Below are 11,265 nucleotides of genomic sequence, written 5' to 3'. Positions count from 1 at the left end.
CAGAAGCTATTCCCAGCATGCTCTTCTAATGGCAGATCGCTGGAGCATAAAAGGACAACCTTCTGAGCACAGTTAAAGCTTCTGCTTCCATTATATCAATTTAAATCCCATCAGCCAAAGCACATCACCTACCAAAGCCCAAAGTCTCTGCCCACTGTGAAGCTATCACAAGTGTGGGAATGTTATTATTCTTCTACAGGGAAATAATGAATTAAGGCCAATGATTTAATCTACCACAGTGTCTAACACATGAAAACCAGAAAACTTTCATGGACATTGAACAGTTATTTTTGGTCAAAAGAGTGAAAGAACAGCCCTTTGTACCATGTTATTGAATGTGGGGTAAGGGTAAAGCCAGTGAAGAAGGAAGCCAAATGAGCACATAAAGCAGAAATGTGAGAGACACAGAGGGCTCCCTTGATTCCTGACATCTTCCCCTTTCTTGCTCCCATATTCCTTCCCGAGCCTCAGAAGCTTTCTTCTGCTTCTTTGGGACTCTTACCTTATTCTTAAAATATAGTTCAATTTTGGGGCGCCTGGGTGGCTCATTTGGTTAAGTGTCCGAATTCAGCTCAGGTCATGATCTCACAGTTTGTGGGTTCAAGACCCGGGTCAAGCTCTGTGCTGACAGCTCAAAGCCTGGAGCCTGCTTTGGATTCTGTGTCTGTCTCTCTCTCTGCTCCTCCCCTGTTCATGCTTTCTCTCTCTCATTCTCTCTCTCTCTCTCTCTCTGTCCCTCAAAAATAAATATTAAAAAAAAATTTTAAATATATTTCAATTTTATTCTTAAACTAGATCAAGTGGTTTTCTTATAATTTGAAACTAGACATTACCAGTGAATACAGAAGGATGTTAATGAGGGCAAAATTCTATATTAGGTCCCCACTGTGTTCAACATCCCAGCCCTGGTGAGTAGGAAACTAGACTAGATGGTCTCTCAGGTCACTCCTAGCTTAACAATGTCGGGGGACCTTCCTTTGAGGGATCCAGCTGTCAGGGGGAATCAATGCCTTCATCACACTAGCACATGTTACTAATATCAGTGAAAAACACCCCAAACTAGGTGAATAACTGAGCATACTTTAATGCTACACAAACAACTCAGTGTGTATATACTTTCCTGGAAGAGCATAACAATCATCTAAACATCCACTGTCTATCTTCTTTCACGGTCCAGAATAAGCACATTAACTCCAGATTGTCTTCTTTAATAGAAGTATGAAAAGAAAACAGTAGGGGCCTCCCGCCCGGACGCGGGGCTCCCGCTATCATGGTTTCTCGTGGGGTCATTGGCATTTTCCTCTTCTCTGCTCTCCCCCTCTTGTGTCTAGAGCTCCGGCGTGGGATCCCAGATCTAGGAGTTAAAGATCTAATTTTGCTGTGTGGCCGGATTTTCTTACTACTTGCTCTTCTTACTTTAATTATTTCTGTGACTACCTCATGGCTTAATTCATTTAAATCTTCCCAAGTGTATCTGAAAGAAGAAGAAGAGAAGAATGAAAAAAGGCAAAAACTTGTCAGGAAAAAAAAGAACAAGAGGCACAGGGTGAAAAGGTCAGCAGATAAATAGAGAATGTTCTAAAACCTCACCAGGAGATGAAATTGAGAAAACTGGAAGAGCACTTATTTATCAGATGACGGGTGAAACTTGGAAATTAAGCAATGGTCATAAACTTGGGGGTGATGAAGAATTGGTGCTTGAAAATGGGAGTCAGACATCTTTTGAAACATCAAACAGCAGAGAAGCAGCAAAGAGACGGAACTTGCCTAAGCCTCTAACCAAAATTTCACCATCTGCTGAACAGCCCACGCAAAAGGAGGTTCTTGATCTACCTGAAGAACCTCCTGAAACAGCTGACGAAGTAGTTGCTGTTGCTCTCCGATGTCCAAGTGGGAGGGTCCTGAGAAGAAGGTTTTTTAAGTCTTGCAGTTCACAGGTCTTATTTCACTGGATGATGAAAATCGGGTACCACATATCTCTATACAGCCTTTCTACTTCCTTTCCCAGAAGGCCTCTGGAAGTAGAGGAAGGCTGGTCCCTGCAGGACATTGGAATAACTATGGATACTGTACTCAATGTGGAAGAAAAAGACCAGAGCAACTAATTAAGAAATGAGAATGACCTGTTTTACATAAAATCAGTTATGCCATGATCTTACAGGACAATAAAGGTTTCACATTAAAATCGTGCCATACCTTGATTGAGCTCAAGGCAATAAACACTTTAATGTTGATATCCTCAGGAATGTATGGACACGAAGGATTAGAAAAGGATTGCTCTCTGCATATAATAGTTTTTGGAATGTGCCGTCATAATGTACCATCTGAAAACTAGATAAAAATGTGTACAGTAAGGCACTCCATGATTTGTATTTTTCCTAGCTGACATCATTTATCACTGTGTTGAAAAACAAAATCATATGACTTTGTTTCCTGCCTCTTCAGTCCACCTTGCCATACTGAACATTTCACAATTCAGTCAAACTCTTTAAAATCTATTAGGTAGAAATGTTTGTTCTGCTTTATTTTTAGAAATGAAACTTTAAAGACATTTCAAAGGTCTCTAATGCTTTACAGTTCTTTTTGATATCCAATAAAAGGTTAGTACCCAAAATATATAAAGAACTTATGGGGTGCCTGGGTGGTTCAGTCGGTTAAGCGGCCGACTTCAGCTCAGGTCACGATCTCGCGGTCCGTGAGTTCGAGCCCCGCGTCGGGCTCTGGGCTGATGGCTCAGAGCCTGGAGCCTGCTTCCCATTCTGTGTCTCCCTCTCTCTGCCCCTCCCCCGTTCATGCTCTGTCTCTCTCTGTCTCAAAAATAAATAAAACGTTAAAAAAAAATAAAAAATAAATTAAAAAAAAAAAGAACTTATAAACTCAACACCCAAAAAGCAAATTATCCAATTAAAAATGGGCAGAAGATATGAACAGACATTTCTCCAAAGAAGACATACAGACGGCCAACAGACACATGAAAAGATGCTCAACATTACTCATCATCAGGGAAAATGCAAATCGAAACTATAATGAGGTATCACCTCGCTCCTGTCAGAATGGCTAAAATCAGTAGTACAGGAAACAGGTTTTGGTGAGGATGTGAAGAGAGGGGAACCCTCTTGCACTGTTGGTGGGAATGCAAACTGGCGCAGCCACTGTGGAAAACAGTGTGGAGGTTCTTCATAACGTTAAAAATTGAACTCTTAGGATCCAGTAATCACACTACTAAGTAGGTGAAGAACACAAGAGTACTAATTCAAAGCAATACATGCCCCTGTATGTTTATAGCAGCATTATTGACAATAGCGAAGATACGGAAGCAGCCCAAGTGTCCATCAGTTGATGAATGGATAAAGAAGATGTGGTATACATACACAATGGAATATCATTCAACCATAAAAAGGAATGAAATCTTGCCATTTGCAACCACATGGATGGAGCTAGAGAGTATAATGCTAAGCAAAGAGAAAGATACCATATTATTTCACTCATGTAGAATTTAAGAAACAAATAAAGGGAAAAAGACAAACCAAGAAACAGGGATTCTTGGTGATAGGGATTAAGGAGTGCACTTGTGATGAACACTGGGTGATTAAAATAAAAACAAAAAGGTGAAAAAAAGGCTTAAAAAATAAAGTTCTTTTTGATAGGTATGTTTTGTTTACTTAAAAAAAAAAAAAAAAAAGAAAGAAAACGGTAAGCCAAAGAAGGAACAGGGAGCAACATGAGTTTGCTTTTAGATGGTAATGTTGGCAGATACCAATGACCTGGGTGTACAACATTGCTTCAGGGTAAAATAGTTTTTTGTTTCTTGTTTTTGTTTTGTGTTGTTTATTTTTTTCAGGGCACAGGACTATTTATCCAATCAACTTAGTCTACTCCTCACTTCCTCAGAAAACTGGATTTTTGTTGGAGAATCACTCCAGATTTTTTCATATACCCTAGGAAAAAAAAAACCTCCTCTGCTCTTTCCTTACACAGTTGGACTCTGGAGTTCCCCAATGTGCATCCAAGTACTAAACCCAGAAACTTGCTAAAGAATATGGGGTGGCACCTGTCTCCAGTCCTCCTGCATTGGCAATGTTATTTACTTAAAGGAGATTGGTGTTGGAATACAATACACATGATTTGTTAGTAATCGGACATTAAGCAAATTACTTAACCTCTTTAAGGTTCATGTGTAAGATGGAGATGATATCACCTATCTATAGAGCTGTTGTGTTATAAGAAGGTGATACACGCAAATTGATTGGCACAGTGGCTGGCAAATAGCAAGTTTTATTTTTATCTCCCTGTATTTTCTCTTATCTTGCCTTATCGCAGTAGTGTTCTAAATGGGCAGCTATGGATAATATACCTTTTTTTAAGGAGAAAATAAAGGCATTACCTTTGACTTTTTAATATCTATTGATCTTGACTTCAGTCTTTAACCAAGTATTCAGTGGACTAAAGCAGTTCTGTCCCTCTCCACGGCTTTCTGGCTTTTGTGCTATCTCTCTATAGTATATTACAACCAGAAAGAGCGTTGGAGTTATTGTGCAGATAAGAAGCAGACAACTGAAAAGATGAGGCGGCTTGCTCCAGGTCATTCAGCGAGGTAGTAACAAGGCTGAAATTACATTCTATTCTAGTCTACCTTTCACTTTCCCGTCCAAACTAATAAAAGAAAATAAAGGAATGTACACATTTCTCTGGTTAGTTTCCTGCTAATTTCTTAGGTAAAACCACAACAAGAATTTAAACAAAAATTTAAAAAATAAGGATAATAAATACAAAATGGAAACAGGTATGTTTTTCTGACTTTTTCTTAGCTCCAGATAATGTGCTTATATATCAAATCTAGAGTTTCACGAGCAGGGGACATACACGCTAATAACTGTGGGTGGATTTCAGAAATCAGTGTAAACTAGTTTATTGAGTCCAAATATCTCTAAAAACCAATAGTCATCCAGTACAAGATCCAACGAGAGAATAGAAGGGCCTTCCCAGACCCCCCACCAAGTTTTGGATCTGGGAGCACTCAGCAGGGAGTCAACAGTATGATCCAGAAGCAAGCTTAATTAAAGCACACAGCAGTGTACCAAGTTGGACCACCTGCATCGCAGAGACCTGGAATTTGTTCAAAACAGACAGAATAAAAGAGAAAAAAGAAGAGAAAAAGAAAATTCCAAAGCTGTACTTAGCTCCAAGAGAGATATGTTCTGGTTGCTATCATGCCACATGAGAAGGTGCCTGCCTGCATGACGTAGTCAGGCCTGAACATGCGCATCCGTGCAGTTGGGAGTTCAGCTTTAGGACCAAAACACATAAAGAGAGTTGGCAGGATGTGCCTGGTGAATGCTGGCACACAGTAGGTGCAATAATGCATGTGGCATACATGCAGAGAATGACTGTTTTCCAAGCAGAAGCATCTGTAAGCATCTCGTTTTTGCCAGGCACAGAGGGAGCAAAGAGAATGGCTCAAGGTGTTACATTTGAAGAAAATGGCCACCAGAAGCATCAAAACCTCAGTGCCCCATGAACAAAACAGGCAATGCAAGCAGTATAGTCTTAAGTGAAAAGAGACCATGAGGGTAGGGGGGATGAAGGACGACACTTAGGAAGTGAGACTGGGCTCAGTTCACCTTGGCCCTGCAGATCCAGGCTGAGCTCTGTTCTCCCTTTCTGGTCATCCTTCATTGGGTCTGTGGGCCCCGACCTTGAACGCTCAATTTAGGTGTGGTGTCAGTTTGCTGGGGTATCACTCTTTGCTAAACATTCAATTCTGATTTAGAAGTTTTCTAAATACCATGACCATAAGGCCTTACTTCTGAGATTGCCTCGTGATGTTTTCAATAATCGGTACCAATTTATGTGGAATTCTCTTTCCCAATCCATACTTAGCACACTGATAGTTTTTATGCTTCTTCTTACATAATTTCCAAACTTCTGTGTCATCCTAGAAAAGGCCATCTCACACTGTTTATTGGCTCTTTTTCCTAAAGATATCCCTGCCCTTTCTCCCCAGCAATAACTCTGGAATGGGTTTCTCCTCCCAACACAACTAGCATCACTCTCTTTTCTTCTTGTCACTGACACCTGCTAATGCTGGATTTTAAATTTACCCATTTCCCTTTATTCATATCGTTGAACGGCTCAGCTTCTGAATGATTGAGGAATTGTTCCTTCCTGTAATAGGGAACTTCTTCGCTATTCTAAGTCAGTCCTTACCTCTACATGAATTTCAATATCACAGTTAACTATACACCATTAGTGCTCCACTAACTGCAGACTGTTCTGAGAGCCTCTTTTCTCATGATATAGGCAGTTGTTATCCTTAATTAGTATCATAACCATTTTTAGGTAAATATTTAACAACCAACCCTCCATAGAAGACAGCCTTGATTTCTAGTGTTTGCTGATTTTCATGGTGTAAATATTCCCACCATGTCAGACTTCAAGCTATAGATTTGACATGACTGAACACAGAATTGGGAAGAGAAGTTCACAATCAGCACTTACAAGCCAATATTAGCTGCCTCCAGCACACCACTAAGTATTATTTAACACGGCACTTTATGCTGTAACAAAATAAAGATGTCATCATTTTTCCGTAGATTTACAATTTGAATCAGAAAAAAAATTACACAAACACATAAACATGTATATACACATGTGCAAACCATCAAGTGGAAAATTTTCAGAATCCACAATGGAAAGATAACTATTAGTGAGTATATTTCAACTGTATGGTGAAGTAGGATCTGTGTTATCATGTTGTATTTAACACTACGAATCTCTCACAAGATAAATTGCACATGCTTATAGATTGCTTTGGTGACTTAAAAAGGCAGCAAACAAGTTTTCACATGGAAAATGCTTTGTGTGCTCAATTCAGTTATTTAGAACAGCTACCCAAAGGTCTCTGAAGTTGGACAGTTACTCCAGTTACTGTCTGGTCATTCTCACTTAGGGTTGTAACATAGAAAGTTATTTATCCAACAAAAAGCTACATAATGTATACTGTGTACCAGGCACTGTACTAAGGACCTGTGCTACAATAGAGTGATATAGACAAGATCTTCCTGTCCTCAGGCAGTTTACTGTCCAGTGGGGGAAGAAAAGGAGAAAAGACACCTATGCATATTTACCTATACATCTGTGTGATTTTACCTGCTATAGAAGGTATGTGCAGGGCATTGTGAGAGATCGTGACTGGTAAATTGACTTAGTATGGGAATAGGGGTACAGAGAAAATTTTCTCCAAAGGTGTGACAATTAACTAATAATATGAAAAGTGACTGGAATTTGATGAGGGAGAGGGGAAGGTGTTGGTACAGGAAAAGCCAAGGGAACTGTACCATGTTGAGACATCTGAGGCGTGGAGGGGTGTGACTCATTTTAAAAAGTTGTTCAGTATGGACAGGATGCAGGGAAGATGGCCACAGATGATGCTAGAGAGATGAACAACGGCCAGATTGGGCTGGGTCTAATGGATGGTGTTCAGGATTTTAAATTTTATTTCAAGAACTAGGATAGTCATTGGGTTGGGAAGTAGAGGGGAGGTTAACAAGAGAGTGATATGATTAAGGTGTCCTGAGGGCCTGAAAACTATGGCATTATGTGTATGTAACATAGAACAGGTCTTGATTCCATTTAAAACATTTCTGCTTTGGGATGACATAAAGAAATACTTCTTTGAAGATATTTCCTATTTCTGTATATCATTTTTACAAAACAACCCTAAGAATGTCATCAGATGCTTTTATCTTTGTGGTACCCATCCGGAAGGACTACCCTGACAGTTGGGTGGGGGGAAATCTGGTGCTTTTTGTCCCTGGAGACTAGAGACTTCTTAACTACTACCTGTCAGCTTCTTGTTGCTCTTTGCAGGAATTGTGTACTTGGAGATCTGAGTTCCAAGACTGATGGACAGGACAATGTCTTCTGGGATGGAGAAGGGGAGTAGTGGTTGTCCTTGGGAAAAGCAACGGATAGGTTACAATATTACAATTTGGAAGAGAGTTAACCTCTTCACTAGGATTCCCCAACCCCACTAGCACACATGTTCACACTATTGTTGTGCAGCTGTTGTGAATGGTTAAATATCAGTTGAAAGTTAACGACCTGAGACTTCACCAAGTCCACAGAAACACCCAAAGTCAACACCTTGAGGCTCTTTTCACACAGAGTGAGAGGAATCTGATGGGTGGTTTGCTGTTGATTCCCAGCTGCCGCTTCCTCCTCAGATCCATTCTGAGGGGGCATGTTTTAATCGTGTCTCTCCTCAACTCCTCTTTTCTTTTTTGTGTTCTGGTACAGCTGGCCTCCTCCCTGCCCCTCCCACCCCATCCAAACAAAACAAAACAGACAAACAAACACCCCCTTGCTGCAGTCTCCCTACCACTTTCTTTCCTTCCTTTTCTATTTGTATTCTTATTGATTTTCTTTATGGAGGTAAAATTGAGTAGAGGAAAATTCCTCCAGAATTCAACACAAGAATATTGTATCAAGAACTCCCTAACAGTCCGCTCCATTTTATGGTGGAATTAGATCCCAGGAGGAATAGTAAGAGGGCAATCATCAGAGTTATTTAAAACTCAACTGGACAATGTCATGGAATATGTGCTACCAGAATGTCACAGCTCATGCCAAATGGGAACGAAGGAAATGAACATAAAAGATTTATTTCCATCCTCAGCCCAATTTTTCTCTAGGGCGAATAATGTAGCTGCTGCTAAGATCAGCTGTATCCGTGGACAAAAAGATTCCCTGGCTCTCTGTTGTATATTCCTTAAACAAAAGGAGGAAAAAAAAAAAAGATGATTCTTTCTTTGTTTATCAAGACTCATAGAGTCACAGGTAAAAATTTTAGGACCCAAGTTCTAATTTAAGGCTTGTTCTATGTCTGATAGTAATTACGCGGAAATTATGTGGAAAAGATCTGTATGAAACATTTCCACAAATGTGCCTACTTATACATCACTTCCTGCAATTTCTAAGCGTCATTTTTAAATTACAAATGAGTAATACTTTCTTGTCACCAAAAAAGCACCTATTTTCTAACAGCAGGTTATTATAACAGTTGATCTGAGGTCTATTTATATATTTCTTCATCTTTTGTGGGGTTTTTAGTTAGTTTGTTTGTTTGTTTGCTTTTAAATATATACCAGCTGAGAAGTCTGGCTCCAGGCCAAAATCCTATGTGATCTTTCAGGCCTGACCCTGGGCATTTAGAAGGGTTTCCAGGCAGCCCTTATGATACACACTCCGTGCATTGAAGTTTTCTGAAGAAAGCTGTGGTCAAGGACTCAGACTTAGGCAGCTGCATCCAGAGGCACTTTGGCCAAGACCTCCTTATCAGAGGCCTTGGTTGATAAACTTTTCTTCACTCTGACTTGGTTTTTCTCCACTCACACCTCTTCCTTCCTTTCTTCCTCTGGTCCCTGGGTCTATAAAAAGGAACGAGCCTTTTCTGCAAGTAGTAAGCCTTCCTCAGCAGTAAGATGATTCCCTCATCTGTGCTACACGTCATCTGACCCCAGCCTGGTGCAGTTCTGTGGGGGAAAATGTCACGTTGGGGAGCTGGCCCCTTTGCCTTTTGTCTCTTGCTTGTGCTGTTTCCTAAGGGAATAAAAGCTTGATTGCTAACTGTGAGTTTGACTCATTGTCTCCTCACCTGGCAGCTGGACACTGGTATTGAATAATATCACCGAAAATTTTTCTGATACTAAATATATGACATATGTGAATGAAGACATTGAGGAAAATCAATGTCCCTATGATGAAACTTAGATAAATATAATCCCCATCCTTCCCCAGAATTTCAGTTAAAAGCCACAATGTTCTGATAAGCCAATAATGTCATGCCTGTAGCTCTCACAGTTTATACAGCTCTGTGGTGGACAGAATAATGTTCCCCCTGCAACCATCCACATCCTAATCCCTGCACACCATGGATGTGCTACATTACATGGCAAAAAGGACGGTGTAGATGTGATAAGATAAGGACCTTCAGATAGGGAGATTATCCTGGATTATCAGAGGGGCCCAATGTAGTCACTAAGGTTCTTAAAAATGGAAGAGAGAGGCAAAAGAGGAAGACAAACTGATGTACCAGAGAAAGACTTACCACACCACTTCTGGCTTTGAATGTGGAAGAAGGGGACATGAACCAGGGAATGTTGGGGGCCTCTAGGAGCTGAAAAGGTGAGGAAATGGATTCTTCCCTAGAACCTTCAGAAAGGAATGCCACCTTGCTACCACCTTGACTTTAACCCGTTGAGATCTGTTGGAATTCTATCCTAGAGAATTGTAAGATAACAAATGTTCAATTTTTTTAAGTCACCCCAAGTCATTTTTTTACAGAGGCAGTGATAAACTGATACATAAATATTATAAATATTCTGTTCACTTGGTCCTCAATAGTGTTTCATGAAGTAGCTATTATAATTGCTATTAACTCTATTTGAAGTTATTTCCTATTTCTAAACTTTAGAATGTCCATTTTACCTAAAGCTCAGATGGGGGAAATAATTTGCGTGGTGTTGCACAGCCAGTAAGGGGCAGAGCTGGAGCACAAACATAGACCTATATGAATCCAAGCCATGTCTCCTTTGTATTATATCCTCTGTCCCTCTCAAGAGTTTTAGTGACCTCAGCCTCTGGAAAAGCTCAGATCAGTTACATTGCTAAACACTGCCTATTTCCTATGCAATCCTCTATATATGTTGGGCCAAATAACCACACACATAAATGCAACGTTTCAATAAGGACCCAAGAAGCAGTTACTGCTTGGTTTCTTGCAATCAGGAAATCTCCCTTGGATTTTATATCACTAGGATGAAGAAATTATCCCTGTGCTTTATTTCTGTGATCACTCTGCAATACTCTGTTCCCTTACAAACTCAATCAACTTCTACTACCACCAGGTCACAACACTGAAAGATAGTTCCTTAGCATGGGTAGCAATAGCTCGCTATTGGCTAGAGTTAACAGAAGGGCCAAGCAATGTTTATGACCCCACTGTTACAAACAAGGGTGTGCTGTCTCCTGCTGATGATTGGTTCCTTTGGCCATGGATAACCACCAAAAGCCTCAAAACCCTGGCCTAATGGATGACAAGTGTAAAAGTGGCAAAATGGTGGACATGGAATGAGTAGTCAGAATATTGTGAATGTTGCTCAGGAGGAAATGTTCCTCAGTAAAGAAGTTAATCAGATCTCCACTCAGATGTCCTTCAAGGGTGGACTGCTCTACATTCAGTCTTCAGGTCTCCCTACCATAAGG

General features: G+C 40.2%; 1 pseudogene; it reads left to right on the top strand.

The window, feature by feature from the left end:
• Positions 1–1,230: 1,230 nt before the first annotated feature.
• LOC125932952 (UBX domain-containing protein 8-like) lies at positions 1,231–2,812 on the top strand (annotated as a pseudogene).
• The last annotated feature ends 8,453 nt before the right edge of the window (positions 2,813–11,265 follow it).

The sequence above is a fragment of the Panthera uncia genome, chromosome D2 (genome assembly GCF_023721935.1).
Source record: "Panthera uncia isolate 11264 chromosome D2, Puncia_PCG_1.0, whole genome shotgun sequence".
Classification (NCBI taxonomy): Eukaryota; Metazoa; Chordata; class Mammalia; order Carnivora; family Felidae; genus Panthera; species Panthera uncia.
This window is presented reverse-complemented; position numbering and strand designations above follow the sequence as displayed.